At 36.1% G+C, this 26,130-nt stretch overlaps 1 protein-coding gene across 2 annotated transcripts in view; it reads left to right on the top strand.

Moving 5' to 3' along the window:
• The first annotated feature begins 24,891 nt into the window (after positions 1-24,891).
• boc (BOC cell adhesion associated, oncogene regulated) overlaps positions 24,892-26,130 on the top strand; it is a 30,031-nt gene continuing 28,792 nt past the window's right edge. The window contains exon 1 of one of the 2 annotated variants that reach the window (XM_067378459.1): positions 24,892-25,122. The gene's annotated coding sequence lies outside the window, so the exon portion shown is untranslated. The remainder of the gene's footprint in view (positions 25,123-26,130) is intronic. The other variant, XM_067378458.1, reaches the window with a different exon arrangement.

The raw sequence follows: 26,130 nt of genomic DNA, 5'->3' as shown, positions 1-26,130 counted from the left end.
CATACACCTGAACCTATAAAACGGAGTGCGTTATGCCAGTAATTTCTCCACACACACACAAACATGTACACACATGGCACCATAATTGGCTCCTACTCCCTTACCAGCTCCAACTCTGCACCCCCCAATCCCTAACCCCCACCCCACCCTTAACAGGCCCATAAAAGCACATCTGGAAAGTCACTCTACTCCTCTCCCCCTCTCCATCTCTCTCTTGCTCCCTCATGCAGCCGACAAGATGAACACCACAGAAAGAGCCTCTCACGAGCGCCTACAAACACAGAAATAACACTGTCAGCCTAAGTGAGACATTCTAATGAGCCATCACCAGAGAAGCAGGCGGAGGGCTATGAGAAAAAACAATACACATGCAGATAGTGTTAACCACGATGACTGCTCTGGATCTACTGAGGTACAATTTCATGAAGTACCGTGGAGATCCACCCACCAAATTAAGGACATTTTGGCTCATTAATACTGTGTAGTTGAAATAAAGTGATTTTTCAACACATGGTATAGCTAAAGGACTTGTCAGTCCCCTAGTTGATATGTTTGACATGACTACATTTGCACTTGTGCTTGCTTATATTTCTGCCATTTTTGTATTTTTTTCTAGATATACTCCTGTTCAATTTTTTTTTTTTTTTTTTAAATATCTTATGCTCACCAAGGCTGCATTTATTTGATCAAATGTACAGTAAAACTGTGATATTATGGAATATTTTTACAATTTAAAATAACTGTTTACCTACGGAAGAGGATTAGGGCCAAGCAATAATAAAAAAATAAAACCATCTCGAGATTAAAGTTGTCAAATTTTGAGAAAAAAGTTGTGATAAAATGTTGAGAATAAACTTGTTAAATTACGAATTTGTTCTGATAATTTAACGACTTTTTTCTCATAATTTAATGACTTTATTCTTAACATTTTATCTCGACTTTTTCACGAAATTTAACATTTTTCTCATAATTTAACAAATTTGTTCTCGTAATTTAATGACTTTTTTCTCATACTTTAATGACTTTATTCTCAAAATTTTATCTCGACTTTTTTCACGAAATTTAACGAGTTTTTTCTCAAAATTTAACAACTTTAATCTCGAGATGGTTTTATTTTTTTATTATTGCTTGGCCCTAATCCTCTTCCGTAGTTTTCTATTTGAATATATATTAAAATGTAATTTATTTCTGTGATGGCAAAGGTGTATTTTCAGCATCATTACTCCAGTCTTCAGTGTCACATGATCCTTCAGAAATCATTTTAATATGCTGATCTGGTGCTCAAGAAACATTTATGATTATCAAAAGTTGAAAACAGTTGTTTTTCTGAAAACTGATTTTTTTTTTAGGATTTTTTTATGAATAGAAGGTTCAAAAGAACAGCATTTATTTGTAATAGAAATCTTTTGTAACATTAAAAATACCTTTGTCATTCTTTATTTTTAATGCATGCATGCTGAATAAAAGTATCATTACTTTCAAAAAAATAAAAAGAAGAGGAAGCTTACTGACCCCAAACTTTTGTATAGCCTATTTATATTGTTCAAAATATGTATTAAAAAATACAATTTGCATTTACTAATTGAAAATGTATTTTCTTGCACCTTCAAATAATTTTGAAATATATTTTGATATTTGAATGTTTAATCAAAATATATTTTGGTTTGAAAAGCTAAGCAGTTTACACACTGCAACATATATTTAGCAAATATGAAATACATTTAGGCCAGAATTTTTTTTTTTTTCATTAGGTTTGCAAATGCCTTTTCTAATATGACAATTTTCTCTTTTAATTAAAGGGATAGTTCACCGAAAAATTAAATTTATCCCATGATTTACCCTCAAACCATCCTAGGTGTATATGACTTTATAATGCTTTATAATGGTAGTGAATGGGGGCCCAAAATAAATGCATCCATCCATCACAAATATAATCCATACGGCTCCAGGTGGTTAATAAAGGCCTTCTGAAGCGAAGCGATGGTTTTTTGTAAGAAAAATATCTATATTTAAAACTTTATAAAGTAAAATAACTAGTTTCCACCAGACTTAAACTAACACTTTAAGGCAGGATTTCCTTTCTTTAAGCAGTTATGTTGAGAATTTCTTCCTTTCATTTTTCAACAAATGACATGTGATGTCCTCATACCATGTCTAATATAGCTCTACCTCATTCAAAAACATGATCTGATTATTAGTGTTAATTTAGTGTAACCCATTTAAAGCATCATTGTGTTGAAAGTGACTAGTTGTGACCTATTTGCACATACGCACATGAATCTGTGTTCTGTCGACTATGTTTATCCACTCGTGCTTTGGCTCGTGGGAAATCGGAAACATCCCTGCTGGGCACAGTTCATCCACCTCAGCAAACGAAGGCTGTTCTTACTTCATATCGGAGTATTACACATTTTTTTGTGTGTGAAAAACAGCTTGAACTATCTCCGGCACTGGTACTACAACTATATATACATTTAATGAGAGCCTCTGTGGCAAAGTAATGGTTGGTTGGGTTATGGGGTACGGCACTAGAAGGAGGCATCGGTTTAGAGGAAAGGAAGGAGTGACTCGCTATGTTAATTCATTGAGATATCTCTCCACAGATAAGCTGACACAGTCTGATTCAGTCTGGCTGCGATCATTCACTCTCTGTTTTCCAACGGATCCAGGCACAGGACCAGGAAGAAAATAAAACAAGCCACAAGAATCCCCTGGCTGGGCTCTCTACTCCTTTTTTTTTTTTTGCTTTTTTTTTTTTTGCTCTACAACTTCTTTAGGCACAGAGAGAGCAAGGGGGAAAGAAAAGGGGAGTAGGAAAAAAGACGCCAGCATTTTTTATTCTCATTTTTAATGAAGTCTTGAGAAATGGGAGGCATAGCAGCACGGGTTGAGTTTCACTTTTGGGCCCAAGCCTCTTAAGCAGGAACATATGCAGCTCCTGGGCCCGAGGGTTCAGGTTACCAGGGGGGCACTAAAACGTCGAGTGAGAGAGAGAGAGAGAGAGAGAGAGAGACAGGGTAATACAGAGGGAGACAAGCGAAGAAGATTAAGAAAGAATGTGTGTGTATTTGTGTGTTAAAAGTGAGAAGCAGAGAGCGAGAGAGAGAAATCAGGAGAAAGGGAGCGGGAAACGGGTGGGTAGTTCTGCGGTAGGTAAATAGAGTTCTGACCCAGGCCCAGTCATTGGAACAGCAGGCCTTCTGCTCCACGGGATTTTCTCTGGGTTTTGTTTTGTGTTTTTTTTTTCCAGGTTAGAGGGGGGGGGGAAGGGGAGGGGGGCGCCGCTATTAACGAGCACCATCGTTTTTCTAATTAGAGCTTTGGGGAATATTTTCTTAAGGACTGTCGACCCTCCCTGAAGGGCTCCCAGGAGAGGGTGTGTGTCTGTGAGTGTGTCTGGTGGAAGGAGAGGGGAAAAAGAGATGTGTATGAATGTGTACTTGCAAACGTGTGCTTCTGTGTTTGCACACACACACACACACACACACATATATATATATATATATATATATATATATATATATATATATATATATATATATATATATATATATATATATATATATATATATATATACAGTACTGTGCAAAAGTCTTTGGCCCCCATTAGATGTTCTTTTAGCAATGTTATAATGACCACATATAACTATTTCTCAGTCTCTTTATTAGAATATAACCAGAAAATAATGCAGGACATTTGTATGCAGTATTAAAAAACAGAAAGAAAAAAAGAGTTCTATGGGCTAAAGTGGCAAGTATTTAGAGAACTTTCCTTATACTTGAGCAATAGCAGGAACCTGGTTCTCTTAAGCCAATAGGAAATGGAAAAGGACTGGAAGTCCAAGAAAACTTTCAAAATCTGATGAAAAGTTTGTCAGATTTTCTTTCAGAAACTGGAAGAAATCCAGGAGGTCACACTAAATACTGATTTTTAGGGAAGAGGATTAGGGCCAAGCAATAATAAAAAAAATAAAACCATCTCGAGATTAAAGTTGTTCAATTTCGAGAATAAAAACATTCAATTTCAAGAAAAAAAGTCTAAATAAAATGTTGAGAATAAAGTCGTTAAATTACGAGAAAAAAGTCAAGATAAAATGTTGAGAATAAAGTCATTAAATTATGAGAAAAAAGTTGTTAAATTACGAGAACAAATTCGTAATTTAACAACATTAAATTATGAGAAAAAAGTCGTAAAATTATGAGAACAAATTCGTAATTTAACGAATTTGTTCTCGTAATTTAACAACTTTTTTTCTCGTAACTTAATGAGTTTATTCTCAACATTTTATCTCGACTTTTTTCTCGAAATTTAACGAATTTGTTCTCGTAATTTAACAACTTTTTTCTCTTAATTTATTTGACTTTAATCTCAACATTTTATCTCAACTTTTTTTCTCGAAATTTAATGACATTTTTCTCATAATTTAGCAAATTTGTTCTCGAAATTTAACGACATTTTTCTCATAATTTAGCAAATTTGTTCTCGTAATTTAACAACTTTTTTTCTCGTAATTTAACGAGTTTATTCTCAACATTTTATCTCGACTTTTTTCTTGAAATTTAACGACATTTTCTCATAATTTAACGAATTTGTTCTCATAATTTAACAACTTTTTTCTCGTAATTTATTTGACTTTATTCTCAACATTTTATCTCGACTTTTTTCTCGAAATTTAACGACATTTTTCTCATAATTTAGCAAATTTGTTCTCGTAATTTAACAAGTTTTTTCTCATAATTTAACGAGTTTATTCTCAACATTTTATTTTGACTTTTTTCTAGAAATTTAACAACTTTAATCTCGAGATCTCGTTTTATTTTTTTATTATTGCTTGGCCCTAATCCTCTTCTGTAGTATATTTGCTTATTTATTTATTTATTTATTTATTTTTAACATTTTGTGTACACATTTCCTGTATTTTCTGTTTGTATCATAATAAAGACCAAAAAAATAAATATGGATGGTCATTAAAACTTTACTAAAACAGTACTGGACACATGGAGCTTAGTCATACTTCCAAGAGGATGACACAAGAGCACATGCACATTCGCCTCCAATTCATTATGGATGTAAAAACACACTCTGTCACACACACGCACACTGTTAGTTCATTAGGTTTTGATGGTTAAGATCCTCTCTTCTTGTGTTCAAGTCGAGGAGCAAAGGAAAATTTTCTTTTCTCTTTTCTTCCTTTTCCAAACCTTCTTTTCTTCTCATTTTCTCCTTGTGCTGTTTCTTTTCAGTGAGTCTGCTGCTCTTGTCTTGGCTTTGATCCCCCCCACCCCCCCATTTGTGGGCCTCTACTGAGCTCAGTGGAGCGGTTTCCTGAGTCTGCCTAGATTAATGAGTGTGTGTGTGTGTGTGTGTGTGTGTGTGAGCTTGAGAGTTCACAAAAAAAAAAGAGTGGGAGAGAATGAAGGAACGAGAGAGAGAGAGAGAGAGAGAGAGAGAGTTAAAGTCAGTGTGTATGTGAGTGTGTGGTTCTTTTTTGGCTTTCCAGAGACCGCACATTATTTTTGTGAGGGTTTTTTATCTTCAAAGTCACTGTATCCACAAAGTGCCTGTGTTTGCCTTGCTCGCTCGCCATTTTGAAACATTTGCAATCACAGGGCTGTTGTGGACATGACGGCAATCTCGCTTCCACAGTAAAAAAGCAACACGACCGACACGCATGCTCATGGGTACACACATAAACCCACACGCTCTCACAGAAGGCCAGTTTGGATGATGAGGTGTTTGAGTAAACAATGTTAGTCCATAAAGTTGTTGCTTTGTGTTTGTGGATACATGTTCCATCCAAATAAATCCAGAGCGCCTATCAGATGCAAAACCCGTAATCAGATTCTGGAATAAATTGCAAACTGCTAAAAATAACTTTCTTATTGGAGCCATGTGTGGATTTGATAGGAGCGATGTTGCTGTGGTGGGTCATAGTGAGTTGCAGTATGAATCAAACCAGTGGAAAAAAACAGTTTGTCTTTTCTGAGATAATACAGCCACGTGAGCCATGGCTGTGGCGTGTTTATTTATTCTCACAACTTAGTGTGTGTATGTTAATACACAAACGCACACTGAACACGCTTATACAAACACACGCATGTCGTGTAATGACCCCTCTTGCCTACACATACTTTAACCTTGATTAAAAGTGCCTTGTTGCTTTGCATTCACACATTTAATATATAGTAGAGGTATATTTTATGATTAGGACTGTACATTAACTTCACATGGCTGGCTACCAAAAAATAAATGAATGGACATGAAATGTACATTTAAATTGAAATGATTTTATTATGTGAGAAAAAAAAAACGAGTGATACAAGAGACATGACACCAGATAGCACTGGCTGCCTTGGACAAAAGTCAGTTATATCGAGTAGGCTACAACAGTCAGGTTCTGGAAGTAAAAATACTCTTTAATTTCTCCGTAGGGGAATTGATTTTTAGCGATACAACTTATAAAGACAGTTTTTCGCTTTGCACCATCTTGTACCTTTTTCTTCTTATCAGATTTTCAAATACATTTTTGCTTGTTGGTGGTTTCGTTCATCACTTATAAACTCTTTAATGAATACTTTATAAAATCCCTATGGGAAAAACAGTTCCGTAACTAACGGTGCATTCCATTTATCCTCAGAAATCGGAAATTCCAAGTTCCCAGAAGGAACTTTTAACTGGAATGCCCCCCTTAAATCAGAGTTGCAACTCGGAAACTCAGAGGAACTGCAACAATTCATAATCCAATATGGATTCTCAGTGCCTCAACCGCAGTGAAACAGCATAAAATGATGTTAGCACTTCTGTTTGTGTGTCTCCATAAACTCAGTGGTGCACACAGTACTCTCCATACCACTTTTAATGTGTTTGTATTCCAAAAGACCAAGCACAACAAAGGTTTCCCGTGTTTATCTTAGTTTTCCGACCCGTGTACTGGAATGAGGTCAGCTTGGGTGTGATATCATTCCCAGCTCCGACATCCCTCTTCCGAAATGGAATGCAGCAAAAGGCCGTTGAAAAAATGGATGGGCTCTAGTGTAGAATGACAGCAGAATGTTGCGACTAACCAATCAGAATCAAGTATTCTAGAGAGTTGCAAAAACATTAGAAGAGTAGCACACCATTTTTTGCCCGTAAAGTATGTTTAAAAGTGCATTACTGCAAGTTCTTGTGAATCGAGATAGTCCCCATATCTGCGTGCAACACCGAATATGTTTATCTGATCAATTTATAGCCAAGCTACAGATGCTTTATGATAGATTTCAGTCATTTAAACAAGTTATTCCTTTATTGCGACTGAAAGAAAAACTAACGCAATGTGTGTGAGTTCCTTTACAAGCCTGTAAGAAGCGAAACTGTGTGCCAGGTGTTTCTGATTAGGCCCCCTATCAGAAAAAGACGAGAAGGGGGGAGTTATTGTGGAAAGGAGTCCAAAACTCTCCCTTTTAACTTTGTAGCCCATAGATCAAACTCCAGCCAGCTCCCCTGATAGGCTCATAAATACCTCCTCCAAGCTCTCATCCCTTATCATACTGTTATTTCTACACTGATTGCAGTGGTTACATGGAAAAGGCCTGATATGTGTCACACTGTGACAGCACTGACGCATATCCTCCACATTGTGTGTGTGTGTTTTGGGAGAGGGTTTGATGAACCACAGTGTGTGTGAGGAACATGATGGTTGAGTTACAGAGTTCTGGGTCGTTTGTGTAATTTTTAAACGTTGTGTTCAGTAATCCTTGTCCCTTAATTAGGAGACAAATATGGACTGTATGAGTGATTCATTTTTAGAGTTCACTGGTTAAAGAATTACACTGGTACATCTCAACAGAGGACTAATTAAAATTATTGTTTTCAGTATAATTCATTACTAATAATGTTCTACAGGCTAATATTATTACCTAGAAGCTATCCACCTATAGAAATGTATGTGTTCATTTGCAAAAACAGTTAACTCCATTTTTATTAATTCTCACAAATCATGTTTTTTTTATTGTGCATTCCAAGTAATATCAATCAAACTGCAGTTGGGTTGTTTTGATTAAGAAATAATAACTCTAAAAAATACAGGTAAATTAAAAAATTAAAGTTCATTGAAAGTATGTTTTATATATATATATTAAAAGTTTGTTTTTTGGCAAAAGCAGATAACTCCACATTTCATGTTTGAGAGTTAAAGGAACACTCCACTTTTTTTGAAAATAGGCTCATTTTCCAACTCCCCTAGAGTTAAACAGTTGAGTTTTACCGTTTTCGAATCCATTCAGCCGATCTCCGGTTCTGGCGGTACCACTTTTAGCATAGCTTAGCATAGTTCATTGAATCTGATTAGACCGTTAGCATCGCACTTAAAAATGACCAAAGAGTTTTGATATTTTTCCTATTTAAAACTTGACTCTTCTGTAGTTAAATCGTGTACTAAGACCGACGGAAAATAAAAAGTTGTGATTTTCTAGGCTGATATGGCTAGGAACTATACTCTCATTCCGGCGTAATAATCAAGGAATTTTGCTGCCGTTCCATGGCTGCAGCAGTGCAATGATATTACGCAGCGCCCGTGAGCCCCTGCTTGCACAGGGAACGTGCCTTACAACCATGGAGATGTTTGTGAGAGACGCTGCGTAATATCATTGCGCCTGCTGTACCCATGATACGGCAGCAAAGTTCCTTGATTATTACGCCTGAATGAGAGTATAGTTCCTAGCCATATCAGCCTAGAAAATCACAACTTTTCATTTTCTGTCGGTCTTAGTACACGATTTAACTACAGAAGAGTCAAGTTTTAAATAGGAAAAATATCGAAACTCTTTAGTCATTTTTAAGCGCGATGCTAACGGTCTAATCAGATTCAATGAACTATGCTAAGCTATGCTAAAAGTGGTACCGCCAGACCCGGAGATCAGCTGAATGGATTAGAAAACGGTAAAACTCAACTGTTTAACTCTAGGAGAGTTGGAAAATTAGCTTATTTTCAAAAAAAGTGGAGTGTTCCTTTAAACAAAACCCAAGTAATTGCATTTAAAACACACTCAAACACACGTGTGCACACAAACGCGCACACACATACACTCACTGTGCGCGCGCGCACACACACACTAACAGATCGGCACACAAGTACACTTTCTCACACACACACACACACACAACCACCAAGGTTTAAGCATGTAAGTCGTGTATGGTGTACAAGGACTTACAGGAGTCGAAATTATAAATCCTCGATCACTTTTAGTCAGCTTTGACAAAACTTCCCTCAGCTAGCTAGAAGCCTTGTCACCTGACCTGAATACTGCGCGCTGATTCGCTAAAACGGACTTATCGGTTTCTGTACAGAAACAACAAGGGCGCTTGTCGGCTTCTGCAGTAAAACGTGAACTTGCGATCCCTGAAAGTGGACAAAACCGGCTTTTCTGACAAAATGGATTTAGGGTACAGAACGTGCTATATATGGAAAATAATGCACAGCACTTAGTTCATTTTGTTTTTTTAATGGCGTTTATCGGTTTTTGCAAATGAACTCTTCATTTTTACATAATAAATTACAATTCATTTTATGTTCCATGGTGGAAAAACACTTCATTTCCCAGAGTTCTATATTTTACATCCAAGTATTTATTCATTTATTTTTCACATTTAAGTATAATTTTGTACATTAAAATGTTATTTTCATATAAGTCACTGTTTAAAGTCAGTGCAACTGATTTTTCATATATATATCATTTCTGTGTGCCATTCCGATTAATACACTTTGAATTGCTGAATTTGTACTGTATTTGAATTGAGGTACAAAAGAGGAATTTTAATTAAATTCTATTTATTTTAATTTAAGTCACTGTTTAAAGTAATGTAAGAGACTTTATGCTTGACACTTTTTATTCTTGTATGCATTTGGTATTGGGCTCCATTGACTAGAATAGTTAGTGAGTAAGCGCATGTGTTTGTTTGTCTGTATAGACTTCTATGTGGTTTTAGGGAGCAGCACTGATTTGTGACACTGAGGTGGAGTCAGTGACAAAACCAGAGCGTGTGTGAAGCCTGTTGTTGGACAGCGCATTGTAACTCTGTCTGCTTATTTGATAAGAACTCGTCCGTCTGGAAGGAAAATAAACAGTTGAGCGGTTTGTTGCTCAGCCTTCAGGAAGGAGCTGTTACTAGAGCACAACACAATATTTACATCACTTTACATCATATTATACACCCCTCTCTCTTTCTCTCACTTCCTGTGATCTCTCTCTCTCTTTCTTTCTCTCTTTCTCTGTTTTCTATCTCTAACTGTGGCTGAACTGTTGTATATGAACATGCTGCATTAGTTTGCAAATTAATGTGTCACATAACAGTATTTAAAGTCAACATAAAATCAACAAAATGTGTTGCAAATGCTGTTTCATATTGAATTTAACTTTTGTGTGTGACTGAGTTGGTTAAGTGCAGATTTATCTGGAAAGGTTGGCATTGTTTTAACAAAAGTGTGTGGTTTTATTACAACAAGCACTGTTCGATAAAACAGCTTTTAAACTTTAAACTAATAAAGTAGGTTTGGGGGTTATAATGTTATGGAATGTTGTTCAGTTCCATTAATGGTTCTCACATGTGGATCGGCTTTAAAGGGTTAGTTCACCCAAAAATGAAAAAAATTCAGTCATTAATTACTCACCCTCATGTCGTTCCACACCCATAAGACCTTTGTTTATCTTCAGAATACAAATTAAGATATTTTTAATAAAATCCTCAATTGACTGCAAGATAATTAACACTTTCAGATTCCCAAAAAGCTACTAAAAGTGACGAGAATACTTTTTGTGTGGCCAAAAAACAAAATAACGACTTTATTCAACAACATCACAACATCTAGTGATGGATGATTTTAAAACACTTTTTTTGAAGCTTTACGAATCTTTTGTTTCGAATCAGTCGTTCGGAGCACGTATCAAACTGCCAAAGTCACGTGAACTATTGAAATTTCGAAACACTTATGATGTAACGAAGCCTTGTTTACTGAAATCACATGATTTTGCGGCAATTGTTTTATTTTTGATTTTGATTTTGAATAAAGTTTGAATATTTTGGGGTTTTTTGTATAAGTATAAGTATAAGTTTAAACCACTGTAGTCACATGAACTGTTTTAAATACGTCTTTAGTAGCTTTCTAGGCATTAAAAAAGGAATGATCTTACTGGCAATGCAGGCCTCACTAAACCATCGGATTTTATCAAAAATATCTTAATTTGTGTTCCGAAGATGAACGAAGGTCTTACAGGTGTGGAACGACATGAGGGTGAGTAATTAATGACAGAATGTTCATTTTTGGGTGAACTAACCCTTTAAAAAAGTAATTGAAGTCCCATTCCCAAATGAATGACTCATATGAGCCAATTCTTTTTAATGAATCAAATCCATACAGAGCAATCAGGGTAGTCTGACTCCTGAATTAATGACTCTTATGAGCCAGTTCTTTTTAGTGAATCAAATCCATAAAGAGCAACCAGGGCAGCATTTCCCAGAAGCGTTGTAAACATAAGTAGATAGTAGAGACTTTTGATGCCCATGGTTCGATGCTTTAGGAATATAGGTAGTTCCAATTCATAAACAAAAGATGTGGTTCTTTTTAGTGAATCAAGCACAACACACACAACATTTTGTGTTCGTTTAGAATTGTTGTTTGGTTATAGGAATGCATTTATGCCGTCTTTGAAAGGACAATGAAAAGTCATCAAAAAACACATTTTGCAAGAATTGTTCTAAATTTATTCATTATTAAATATATGTTATAATTTCCCAATGAATTTGATTTCCCCCCCAAATATTTACTTCATAAAAAAATAATAATAATAATTATTAGTGGAACCATTACTTGTGATTCCCCTTATTAATTCTAAGCAAAAGGAGTAATTAACAAAAGCAAAATTCTCACTGCTAATGCTGCTATTTAACGTTATGCGCTGTGGTATTTGGCAATATAAAAAATGTACATGTCAATTTAAGAACTTTATTAAGGAAAAATCCACCAAGACCACCATTGTAAATGTAAACATAATCAGTGAGAATGGTAGCAAAGATATTGTAATTATCTGTGAAATGGTCTAAAATGGGGTGTGTGGATGGTAAAACAAAATTGGTACTAAGATTGAGCCCTGTGGGACCCCACAAGTTAAGAAAATTGATGAGAAACAAATTATTCTGGTGACAATATAATCAGTCAAAATGTTATTCTAGGAAGTGTTTCAGGCTTTTCAGCCAGTCTTTCTCTCTCTAATAGTCTCTGTATGTTCATCTAAATGCTTTTAGTATGTGTGCACTGCAAAAAGAGAGCGAAAGTCATAAATAGGGGATGTAAGGGAGTTTGTTTGCATCTGTTTATTTACGATTGTGACTCTGTGCTGGTCTGTGTAACCCTGCCTATGGCTATGAGTGACAGATAAAGATCAGAGGGGCTCTTATCAGTCAAGTTGCTCTGGAACGGTCAGACCGTTCTACAATGCAGGGCCTCGGGAAGTCGTGCCGAGATGTTATTATGATGGCATTTCACAGAGTTCCGTGCCAAGACTTAAATATCTCAACATAAAGGAACATTCACAATTCATAAATATTCAAAACAGATTCTAAATATGCAGATTACCTACAAACTGTAACTCCATGCCTGAAAAAATAACACTGAAACACTCACTTGTGTATATTCTGTTACAAGTTAAAGCATCGTGTGCACATTTGTAAAATAAACAGTCTGCGAGCTCCCTGGGTGCATATGCCCGACACTTAGATTGAATGCTTTGTCAAGAAGGTAATTTTGCTTGCGTGTGAGCCATTGCTCCCAGGTTGTGTGTGAGGCTCTGTGAGAAGTCATTTTCCGAGCCTGTTATTTGTAGTGGGTGAGATCATGCTCCACTGAACATAAAGAGGCATTGAGTAAAAAAGAAACCTAGTCCAAGAGTAGAGGTACACACACGTACAGAGAGAGGTAGATTTACAGAGGTCTGCGCACACACTTGTTCAGGTACACAACCATACACACAGACACAGGGCTACATTTATTCACAGAGGAGGACACACACACTGGGAGTGGACCGTCAGTGTAGTGGAGAACCAGAGGACCATGGGGACTATCGTTTTCCTCGTTAATTATGACCGTCTGGCAAGCCCAGGGTGCAGGAAGTGTGAAGGGGGGAGGAATGGAGAAAGAGTGAGGGTAAGACAGGGAGGGGCGGCACAGGAGAGACAGGAATCAAGATAGAGAGCTCTGTGTAGGAGGGAATGTGGATGATAAAACCAGGTGCGTCAATGGAAAAGGGTAAAAGACACCTTAAATCTCCAACATATGTCGTCTTTACTCCCCTCTAATACCTTCTGCAGTCCACCTTAAATCTTCCAGACTGCAACCTCCCCAGACATCCAACCTGGAAACCAGAACATTATTCTCCTATCACAGCCCCTGGACACTGAACATCATCATTATTGTTCAAAGATAATTCTTTCTTCTTTATTGAACAGCAATATTGTTATTTCACTCAGTGGCCCATCTTTGAAACGCCTCTCGGGCATCCAAGTGCAACTCCAATCTCTTTGAATGGGGAAACTTCAAATCCTCCAAAGCTGATTGCCAAGCTTTCGATCAAATTCCGTCTTTGAAATCACCAATGAAGTCTGACAACAACTGTCTCATAAATTTTGTTTCCTAATGCTCGAATCGCGACAAAAAAACAAAAAAAAACTTTTCAAGCTGGATCAAGCTAATGCGCAGTCCTAATTGTGCGTCTCTATAGGAAGACTGTTTCTATAGGAACCGGAGCTTCTAACGGCAGCTGCAGCAAAGCCACTGGAAGGCAAGTCTGCGGCTGCGTCCGAAAACCTAGGTAGCTGTCTTGCTGTCTCGCTATCTTATAAGAGAATGACTTATACGGCAGCATTTGTGCATGAAGGTACCTCACGAAACTGATTTCGGACAGACTTCTGAGGCAGCGTAACAGTTTAATGATCTACAGCAATATAGCGAGAGCTTTGGTGAAAACTAAACAAATATTTAATTACTACAGTAGTAATTTCTCGATAGAAATGATATCAAAATTGAAATATGTTGATCAAAATCGTACATTTATACACAAACTGAGCAGCAAACGCAACTTTCGGATGCCATCTTTATTTTTCTAGCTCAACTGTCACAGAATGGAAAGCACAGGATTGTGGGATATCAAAGGCAGCTAAGGATACATCTATGCTTCCTTCAAAAATCGATCTGAGGAAGGTATCTCATGAGAGGGGAAGTTAAGCTAACATTGGATTCGGACGTGCCTTGATGCCTTCTTACCTTGAAATGTGTCCTCGGAAGGCAGCATTTTCCAGTTTTCGGACGCAGCCTGTAACTTTTAGCCAAAGAAGCGTAACGGCTAATGCTAACGCTCCGCCTCTGGCGGTACGCAGGGAAGAAGACCAGAGGCTGTTTTTTGAATGAATGTCAATGCATGAGAGGCTTCACTATGCTGATTAAACAGCTTTAGTGGGGAAATAGCTAATCATTTAATTCATCGACAGCCTGTTCGCTAATCTTCAGCATGTTTTACACTAAACAATACCTTTGTTGGGAACTATATGTAGATTTTAGCTTGATAAAAATGTATTTTTTTTAAGAGATGGCAGGCTAGGAAATATTGCGACAGGTAGGACTCATTTACGGCATTACCAACAGCAAATGTGATGCATTACTGTTTAATAGATAGAACAATAGATGTTGTGTAAAAGCCACTGGAAGGCAAGCCTTCAACCTTTAGCCAAAAAAGGCTGTGGCGGTATGCAGAGAAGGAGTTTTGAATGGCGGGCTTTGATGTCACTGCAATTACACAATAGCCTGAGAGGTGCCGCACGTGATTAAGTTAGCCGTTATGCTTTATCCAATGGTAAGAGATACAGACCCTCTCATCTCCCTATAATAGAGTACCTCAGGGATGACGCATTTTTGTAGGCAAAACCCGGAAGCGAGTTAGCATTTTAGGGCTTCCAGTTCCAACGCCGTAAAGTCTATGGGTTTTTTTAATGGGTTTTTGCTAAATCACCTGAAATAAGGTCTGTGGTAAACAAAGCCTCTAAATACTTTCATGTTTTGATCTATGACATAAAACACACCAGTTATAACCCACTTGTGATTTTTTTAAACCTTTACTGTGTCTTAAAAACCTTTACTGTGTCACAAAAATTGCTAAAAAGGGACTACTTCCTTTGGCGGGGACTTAAGACGTCATCATGATAAACAGGACATTTGGACAGCATTTCTCATGAAAAAGTGGATAAGTACTCATACACAGCGCAGATCATAATCAGCAAACATGTTTTTAAGCAACGTTGTTTTTTAAATACAGTTTGAAGAAGCTTGGAGGTGACGACGTTGATCCGCGACCATGGTGCCTACTGTTAGCCTTTTATATTTGACGACTTTATTTAGGCTTCAAAATGTATTTATGTTGTTTTAACTTGTAAAGATTATCTTGATAGACAAAATGTGTAAGTGTCATAACCCTTTTGTCAAACACAGAGCTTATTTTCTGCGATTTTCCAAAAGTCTATGGGAAAAATGCATAGGCTTTCAACCGAGGGAAACCGTGCGCCGCTAACTTCCGCGTTGGCCTACAAAAACGCGTCATCCCTGGGGCTGCAGTGACTTTACCAGTCGGCGATTGGTTCTTATTTTGAAGGCGGGACTTATTCCGCCATATTGCGCATTGCACTCTCTCCCATTCAAAACAATACGAGTGACGCATCTTGTGTTATTCTATAGTCTTTGATATTAAATGTTATTTTATGAGGTGTAGTATACAAAAAAATTTAAACATTTTTATAATTTACTCACCCTCATGTTCCAAAACTGTAAGAATTTTGCTCTTCTGTGAAAGAATGTTTCTGATTTTGTCTGCATAATAAAAGTCAGTGGGATCCAAAATGACAGTGACATTTTTAAAAAATATTATCTTTTTAAATGAATTTATTTATGAACCAGTGTTATTTTTGGATTATTTATACACTATTATAGAATTTATTAGTATTTTAAGCTTTTAGCTTTTATATTTTAATTTTCATTTAAGTAAGTTTGAGTAATTAATGTCATATTTTATACATTTCTAGTTAGCTTTAATTTATAATTTCAGTTTTAGTTTTAGTAATTTTAGTACTTCAACTTATTTCAGTTAGTTAAGGCAACATTTTTTAAGTTTGTTTTCCATCTAAAATGTTTGTATTTTATTTTATTTCAACTTTATTTCAATTACTGAAAACAATATTTAATTAGTTAATAGCTCCCCTAAATGTTTGCGTTGGCAGAATAATATTCAAAATCTCTGAAGTACATATCAAAGTGTTTTTTTAATGATTTCTGTCGAAAAATCAAGCACTTGTTGCTCATAATAAAAATAACCATAAAAACACAGTAGGAGACATGTATAAGTACCACTTGATGAACACAACATAAAAAAGCTAAAAACCACATCATTATTTTTTGCAACTAGGCAGCAAATGAAAATACCACCTTTTCGTGAAAAAATCCAGAGGTCATTAGCCCAGGTTAAGTCCAGGGCAGACCGGGTCAGCCATTCCGCAATGCTCCCCCCATTCCTCTGCTCCGAGTCTAGTGGAGCGACACTAGGATTTGAACGGCTCCAGGTCCAATTACTGCAGTCAGCCGCATCTGGAGCAAGTTAACAAGCCGATCCAATCCAACCGCGCCACGGCAACACACGCCCCAGTTTTGACGACACAAGGAATAATAACAATAAAAGCATATCGCACACACACACACACACACATAAACTCTCCCATCCAGAGAAATAATAACAGCAATAATACAGCAGGAAATGAAGAGTCACAGAGGCCAGGGCACAGGATCACAGAGCTTTGTGCAGGCCGTACTGTGGATGTACCAGCATGAAATGCGGCTTTGTGACATGTTTCGCTGTGAGGATTGTGATTTTTATGTTTAGTAGTGTGCGTGCATTAACATTTGCACAATTTGTTTGTTTGCATAACCTTTCTAAACTTTAATAATACAAATACAACATATTTGAGCTATTTTGACTAGTAGGTATGGGTTTACTTATACTTTTGGCATCAAGTCTAGTCCTCATTGCAGCTTATTCTGGCAAAAAAAAAAAAACGCCCTGCTCAAGCGATAATACACTTTTTTTTTACTCTTTTACTGGACACTACCGATCAAAACTTTGGAATAATTGAGTTTTTTTATATATGTTTTTGAAAGAAGTCTCTAATGCTCATCAAGGCTGCATTTATTTGATGAAAAATACAGTAATAACAGTAATATATGAAATATTATTACAACTGTTTTCTATTTGAATATATTTTAAAATGCGTTCCTGTGATGGAAAAGCTGAATTTTCAGGAGCCATTACTTCCAAATGTTTGATCGGTAGTGTATATGATGAAATATATTGTATAAAGATGAAATATCTTCATATAAAATTTCATCTTAGCAAATTTATAAGACCACCAAAAAGTATGTGATTTTTGCACACACAAGGTTTCAGTACATTCTTTAGTAAATTTAGAATGTAATTTTGTTACAAAGCTTAGAGGATTAGTTCACAGAATTAAAATTTCCTGATAATTTATTCACCCCCATCAAAGATGTTTATGTCTTCCAAGATGTTCATGTCTTAATTTCTTCAGTCGAAAAGAAATTAAGGTTTTTGGGGAAAACATTGCAGGATTTTTCTCCATATAGTGGAGTTGAATGGGGATCAACAGGTTGAAGGTTCAAATTGCAGTTTCAAAGGGATCTACACAATCCCAGCCGAGGAATAAGGGTCTTATCCAGTGAAACGACCGGTCATTTTCTAAAAATATAAAAAATTATATACTTTTTAAAGGTGACATCGAATGAAAAATTGAATTTATCTTGGCATAGTTGAATAACAAGAGTTCAGTACATGGAAATGACATACAGTTAGTCTCAAACACCATTGTTTCCTCCTCCTTATATAAATCCCATTTGTTTAAAAGACCTCCGAACGTCTGGATCTGTGCACAGCTGAATCATCAGACTAGGTAAGCAAGCAAGGACAATAGCGAAAAATGGCAGATGGAGCAATAATAACTGACATGATCCATGATATTTTTATGGATATTTGTAAATTGTCTTTCTAAATGTTTCGTTAGCATGTTGCTAATGTACTGTTAAATGTGGTTAAAGTTACCGTCATTTCTTACTGTATTCACGGAGACAAGAGCCGTCGCTATTTTCATTTTTTAACACTTGCAGTCTGTATAATTCATAAACACAACTTCATTCTTTATAAATCTCTCCAACAGTGTGTAATGTTAGCTTTAGCCACGGAGCACTATCAAACTCATTCAGAATCAAATGTAAACATCCAAATAAATACCATACTTACGCGATTAGACATGCTGCATGATGAACACTTTGTAAAGATCTATTTTGAGGGTTATATTAGCTGTGTGAACTTTGTTTATGCACTGTTCAAGACAAGTGCGAGCTCCGTGGGCGGAGAGCACGAGAATTAAAGGGGCCGCAGCCTAAATCAGCGCATTTATAATGATGCCCCAAAATAGGCAGTTAAAAAAATTAATTAAAAAAAATCTATGGGGTATTTTGAGCTGAAACTTCACAGACACATTCAGGGGACACCATAGACTTATATTACATCTTTTGAAAACACGTCCTTTGGCACCTTTAAAGGTACAATTTGTGATATTTTTTTCCGCTAGAGGTCGCTAGAAGCCTATTCAAAACAAAGGCGTAGTTTGATGACGCCAAGTTTTAGAGCGGAAACTTGGGACATGTGGTCTCCATTTCAACGGACGGTGCAAAAGAATATGGATTTGAGTCTGGAAGAACTCATGTTCGTGGATGCGATTACTAACGTTACTGTAGTATGAAGCAGAGCAGGACCGAGTGTTGCGGGAGCTGAACGAGGAGCTGGAGCGATTGATCAACACACGCCTCACGAGCAGCGGGACCTTTATTATGACACAGTCGCCGGCGCCGCTTCCGCTTTTCCGGTCATGAGTTTACAGGAGCTGTCCTTGTCGACAGAACCAGCGGCAGATGGTAAACAGTAATTATGTTCCATAAATGAGTAACACAATCCACCATAAAACGTGCAAGAAGTAAATAAGGAACTGCTTGAAGCAAGCTAGTGGTTTACTGGACGCTAGACACTACTTCCGCATTTGTCCACGGCACTGTTGTCATGTGGTTTCCACGTCAGTAAAGGCGGTAACAAAGGTAACTGACGTCATTGACAGGCGACTGCACTGCCCCGTGTCACTGTTTAGAATGGGAATTTTCTCATGATTTACAAGTAGTTGAAAACATTAGAGATATTGTTTGTAATCAGCTGGACAAAATATATAACACTAGCCTAGTGGTTTTTGGATATTTTACTACAAAAATTTTACATATTGTACCTTTAACCACAAATGCTCGTCTTGCACTAGCTCTGCGATGCGGCACGCATTACGTAATCATGTTGGAAAGGTCACGCGTGACTTAGGCAGAAGTACCGATCCAGTGTCTACAAAGTGAATGTGCAAAGACTAAGTCAAATAGACTTTACAAAAAAAAAGGTAAAGCAACGATGTCGGACGATTTTGAAGTTGGAGGAGAAAATGCGATGGAGTTTTTCACCCTACCGTGGTACTTCCGCCTACGTCACGTGTGACCTTTCCAACATGATTACGCAATTCATGGTGCATCACAGAGCAGTGCAAGATGAGCATTTGTGGCTAAAAAGTATATAAATTTTATTTTTTTTAGATAAGACCCGTATTCCTCGGCTGGGATCATGTAGAGCGCTTTGAAGCCGCACTGAAACTGCAATTCGGACCTTCAACCTGTTGATCCCCATTCAACTCCACTATATGGAGAAAAAATCCTGGAATGTTTTCCTCAAAAACCTTAATTTCTTTTCAACTGAAGAAAGAAAGACATGAACATCTTGCATGACATGAGGGGTGAGTAAATTATCTGGAAAATTTCATTCTGAAGTGAACTAATCATGAATAATCATGATTTGTTTGTCGTGCATATGCACAGTTAGTGAATGAGACCCGCTATTTTAAGTGCAGTGTGGCATTTAGCCATGAATGAATGCTAATTCCATATGGTTTATTTAGTTAATTCTTTTATTATTTGATTAATTATGAATCAATTAAGTGTGATTAAGTCATTTAGTAAATGTTCAAGGTGACTTGTAAGTTTAATTGTGGTGTACTAGTAAACAGTGTTGTTTAAGCGCTAAAAGTAGGCATTGACAGCGTCTCATTCTTAGTTGTTGTCACACTGAGGAAGTGACACAGCTGCTAAGGTCAGCAGTAGACACTGTGCCTGGGGGTCGTTGTCATGGCGCCCGTGTCGAGTAATAAGGTTAGACCCTGAGACTCTCAGCATTCCTTCAAAGGCACACGTGCACACACATGCACACTTCACAAATACACACAATCAAATGGTGCTAAACACTTTTAGACCTGACACACTGCAAGCACTGTTCCTCTACTACACAAACAGAAGACACACACACTCACATTTATTAGACAAAACTGCCTTACATAGCAATTCTTTCAGCAACAAGTGTGAAAAGCCTTAGGCCACAAGAGCCCTGCTATTTTAAACATATCCTCTATAATCACAGCAATCATCTACATATCAATCTGTTGGTCTTTATTATAACGCTGTGAAGTTGATGGAGGTATTGGTGAGAGGGAGCAATGCATGCTGGGAATGATGCATGCTGGGCCAGAGGCATTCTGGGAGGCAGCTCCCCTACAGGTTTGGCCTCTGAAACAGCAGCATGGTTAATGGCCCTTTCATGGCTGGGCCACAAAGGCTTTTGTCTGTGCCTAATTCAGCCTATGGTGCACAGGGCAAGGAGGGAAAGTGGCACCCAGGGCCTAAAATCCTCTCTTTCTGTCTTTGGGACGAGGTCTTTTAAAAACTTTAATATTGCAGCCATGCTAAAATTAGCCCTTTGCTAATGTAATTTATATAATACAGAAGAAAATAATAAATACATTGCATTTTACTAATAAATACATAGGATTTGTGTATACAGCAGCATATACAGATGCTGTAATCCTTTGCATAAACAACCTCAGACCACAGATGCACCCACATGTATTTGCACTGTAACTGTGCCAAATGAATCTGCACATGCCGAACGTGAACCATAAATTGCAGTGTAACGCACACACTTCCAAACATCCGCGTTTCCAGCGTCAGAGAGCCAAGCCGTGTACATCACCTATAAACTTCACAAAAACCACAAAAGACAAGCCACAGTCATCCCTTTTTATTGCTGCCTCTCAGTTGTGGAATTATTAGTGTAAAAACAACAAACATTATACATTATCATAGACTACATATGATATCAGATATCTCATATTAAAAGTTCTAAAAAAAAATTTAATTAGTAGAACAGGACAGCAAGCTTGTCATCACTGCACCCTAAATGTCTGTAATACTGATTACAGTAATAATATTTATTCATTTGATTCATTTGAACTTTTGATTGTTGTCAGAACATAAATTATACCAACTCTCCCAGAGGGAACCAGAAATGAAATGGAATTAAATAAATAACAAAAATCAAATAATAATAAAATGAAAAGAAATAAATGAAAAAAATAAAATAAAATAATAAAAAATAATAAAATAAAATAACAAATAAATACAATTCAATTAAAAATTATAAAATAAAAATAAATAATAAAAATAAAATAATAATAAAATAAAATAAAAAATAAATAAAATTAAATGAAAAAATAAAATAAAATAAATAATAATAAAATGAAATAAAAAAATGAAAAAATAAAATAAAATAATAAAAAATAATAAAATAAAATAAAATAATAAAATAAAATAAAATAAAAAAAATTAAATAAAAATCATATTTTGAGGTTTCAATTTGCATATTTTTTGTAGTAAAATGTACAAAATGAATTCTGCTGCAAACATTCTTACATGTGTGATTGAACAGTTATTTATTCTTATAGCCTATTTTATTTATTCGACAGGTGGGAAAAAATGATGTTTTGTCTTTGCTTTATTTAAAAAAGAAAAAACAACACAACTTTGGAACCATGCACTTTTATGCATTTGGACAATCTACATTTATTCAGACACTATCCAAAGTATGTATATGTATATATATATATATATATATATATATATGTATATATATGTATATATATATATATATATATATATATATATATATATATATATATATATATATATATATATATATATATATATACTGATTATATGTATTATTTTTGTAGGCCTTTTTCGTCAGTCTTTACATTCCCTGGGAATTAAACCCATGATCATGGTGTTACTAGTTCTATGCTGTACTATTTGAACTACAGCACATCTTTTAGACTGCTTGATTTCAGTTTCTGCGGTCATTGTGGGTAGCCCCGCCCACCATGACATTGCATTGGTCCAAAATCCAACTCCTCATAACTGTACATTAAACTTGCTTTTTTAATTATTTTTAATCAAGAGATGACTTGTGAGGCTGTAAATGAATGTCTGTGTTATGGCAGAATATATTACCACCTAGGTCCTTAATATTTTTTTTATTAGTGATAATAGCTTAGACCCACCTGCATACTAAGACTGATGACATGATTAGAACAATGAGCAGTATTGAGGTGACTCTAATTACTGGAGCAATTACAGCATGTGTGCATGCCAGCAGTGTGTGTGTAAATTGGAGAGGGTCTGATTGTTGGTGTGTCAACTGCAGCTGTGTCCACATGGGCAGAGAGCCTGCACAGCTAATAAGCATGCAAGTCTAATTCATCCTCTGCTATAACATCAGCTCTCATGCCAAGCAAACCAAAAAGAAAAACATGTGGCTCTGACATGGCATGCAAAAACCAGGCAAGACCAACCACACACATCGCCATATAACAGGCTCATGCACGTCAACTTTCACCTGAGGAGCAACAGGTGACACGCAAACAAGGAATTTAGTATTTTTTAAACTTAATTTTACTAGTATCTATTTTTATAGTAAGTTATACAGAAATATATTTTTCAGTTTAACTGAAACTATGATTATGCATACTATAGATACTTGTACTTAAAGGGATAGTGCACCCAAAAATGAAAATTCTGTCATAATTTACTCACCCTCAAGTTGTTCCAAATCTGTATAAATTTCTTTGTTCTGCTGAACACAAAAGATATTTTGAAGAAAGTTTGTAACCACCCCAGTTGCATAAAGTTAGTCACTATAGACTGTGTCTTAAGAACTAGTTTGACCAACTTGCAGTTATAACCAAGGGGTAATCAATGTTATTTTTCCAATTCCAATTACACCATTCTACCTTTTTATGTAACATACTTAAATTAGGACCACCCATCAAGAAAAAAAATTGTGTCTTAACTTTTAAGACTAGTCTTAGTGGTTTATGCAACCAGCCCCAGGCTGTTTTGAGGCACCATTGACTTCCATAGTAGGAAAAAAAATTACTTGGTGGAAGTCAATGGTGTCCCAGAACTGTTCAGTCTCCCACATTCTTCAAAATGTCTTCTTTTGTGTTCAACGGAACAAGGAAATTTATACAGGTTTGGAACAATTTTATTTTTTGGGTGAATTAACCCTTTAATTCAATTTGTCTATTGTTATATATAAAGTAAAAATAATTATGTAAAAAAGCAATTTAACTTTGATTTTAAGCTATTAGATTAGTTAGGGTTAATTAGATACTTATTTGTGACTATTATCTATTCAGTTCATGTCTATTGAATATATGAAGACTTCAGATGCAAAAGCCTCTAAGTGTCATCTGAAATTTTCTTCTAAAACAAGCATTTTTATCAAGCTTGTATGTTTAGGTTCAGTAATTTCACTTTAATTGCAATTAGTAGGTCATTTTCATTGCCATTGAAGTGAATTAACTGAACATAAACATACGAGCATATAAGAATGCTCATTTTAGAAGAACATTTCAGATTGCACTTAGAGGCTTTTGCATCTGAAGTCTTCATAGGCTGTATATTAGTAAAAAAAAAAAAAGCTATTGTAACTTGATTGGTAAGTTATTTTAGGCTACTAGTAAAGTTAGTCTACTGTCTCATTAATATGAACTAGAACTAGCCTATAATAGTATTAGAACAGCAGAGGAAGTTTTATTAATAAAGTGGGAAGCCGAGAAAGTGGTACAGGAAACTAATAAAAAGTAGCATAAGTACAGCAGGAAACTAATAGGAAGTAGCAGTATAAGTACTATTGTAATTGTTAACTAAAAAAAAAAAAAGTTGGCCTACTATTATCTAATAAATCTTATTGAATAGGCCTAAAGATAGTAGTCATTTTAAAAACTAATAATTATAATTAAGCCTAATATTTGTAATAATTTTAGTTTTAAGAAATAAGCCATAGTTTTCAATGCTGAAATAAGCGTTCAGGTAATGGTGTGGGAGGTCGAATGTAATCGTGTGATGTGTGCCAGAATGGCCGGTTATTAATGAACCCCGTGGCTCTGAGAGACGCATGCGGGGGTCCTCTCGTCTCACGGTGAGGTTTTCCCGCATAACACGGCACAGCTGCGCCTGTGGGACTGTCTCTTCAATAGACGGGGGTCAATGCGAGCCCTGCGGGTACGAGCGCATACCAATTCAGGGAGAACAGAGAGGCAGCGGGAGAGGGGGAGGAGAGGCTCCTTATCCTGCGCACGTAACTTTCGGAACGTTTAGTTTTCGCACGCAAGATAACGCAAAGTTCTCCTTACGAACTTTCCACTCAAGCTTTAAAGCGTATTTCTTTAGGCGAGACAAGCGTGAACTGCGCTGAGATTTGGGAAGGAATCTTTATTGTTCAGATCCCTCCTCCTTCTTGGGAAGTGGGAGGACCCGAAAAGTTCCTCGCAAAAGGGAGAATTGTTCCAGGACTCAGTCATCCAAAAACGTCCTTTCAATGCAAGAAGTTGGGGAGCCGAAGAAAATGTCGGTGCTGCTGCAGCAGTAAATTACTGAAGCAGTAGCGGTTTGCGGGGGAAAGAAGGAGAAGAATTGGAGTTTTCTTGGATTAAACAGCGAGGAACGTTGGGAAAAGTCGACCAACGAAAAGCTAGTGGATTCAACTCCAAACTACTGCACGTTTTTGGTAAGTCTCTCTCTCCTCCCCCCAAAACATCTCTTGTTTTTAGGAACCCCTCCATGCTATTCTAATGGCTTACTCCAGTTTCCTTCACTTTTCATATTGTTTCATACACGTTTGTAGTTTTGCAAATACTCATCCTTTAGAAATTATCGCGTGTTGTTAATCTCAAGAAGAAGCATTTTTATATTTTTTTTTGTGAAATCATGGGGGTGTTAGCAAACTAGCTATTTTGTTTCGACGTACTCTTACCAGATTGCTGTAATAGATTCGTGACTATCTGAGGTTACGTTTGCTATTTTTTTCTTTTATGAAAACTGTTTAGTAATCATATTTGTGACGGTATTTACGTAAAAAGTTAGTTAAAATGCGGTTTGGCTGCGGGTGTAATGTTCATTGTTCCCCAATGTTAATCATAGGCGAAATTTAAAATACGTTTGTTATTCATGAGATCATCTTGTTTGCTTATATAGATGCATTATTGCTGTAGTGTCAGTAAATGTATTAGAGCATCTCTAAAAGAAGCTTGCATGGAAACTTGTGGCACAGTTTTACAGGCCTCATTCAGTTGTATAGTAGTTGACATTACTGTGCCCAACGCTATTTTACTCTGAAAAGTTTAGTATTATATATATATTTTGTTATTCTATTAATATTTGAATGTCGTCATATCTTATTTTCACAACAAAAACATAAATTGTTTGTCATTATAAAATTGTTTTTTTTTTTTGTTTGTAAGCAATTACAAATCAGTGTTGTAGCAGTTACATAGATTTATTTACAAATTTCATAAGGACTAAAATTGCAATTAGTATTTTTAACCGATATTCACACATTATTGATTTGTCAGACATAGCAAACTGCTATAACAAAAATAAATTTGCCACTATTTAGATTGCAAAACAACAGTGTAATGCATAATGAATACATGGCAATGCATAAATAATAATATTTAACAAAATATTCCTATTATGTATTATTCTTGTAGTCAAATGAATTAGTTATGAAACTTAT

This window comes from Chanodichthys erythropterus, chromosome 23 (assembly GCF_024489055.1).
Source record: "Chanodichthys erythropterus isolate Z2021 chromosome 23, ASM2448905v1, whole genome shotgun sequence".
Taxonomy (NCBI): Eukaryota; Metazoa; Chordata; class Actinopteri; order Cypriniformes; family Xenocyprididae; genus Chanodichthys; species Chanodichthys erythropterus.
The sequence above is the reverse complement of the archived record's forward strand: the minus strand, read 5'-3'. Positions and strand labels throughout refer to the sequence as shown.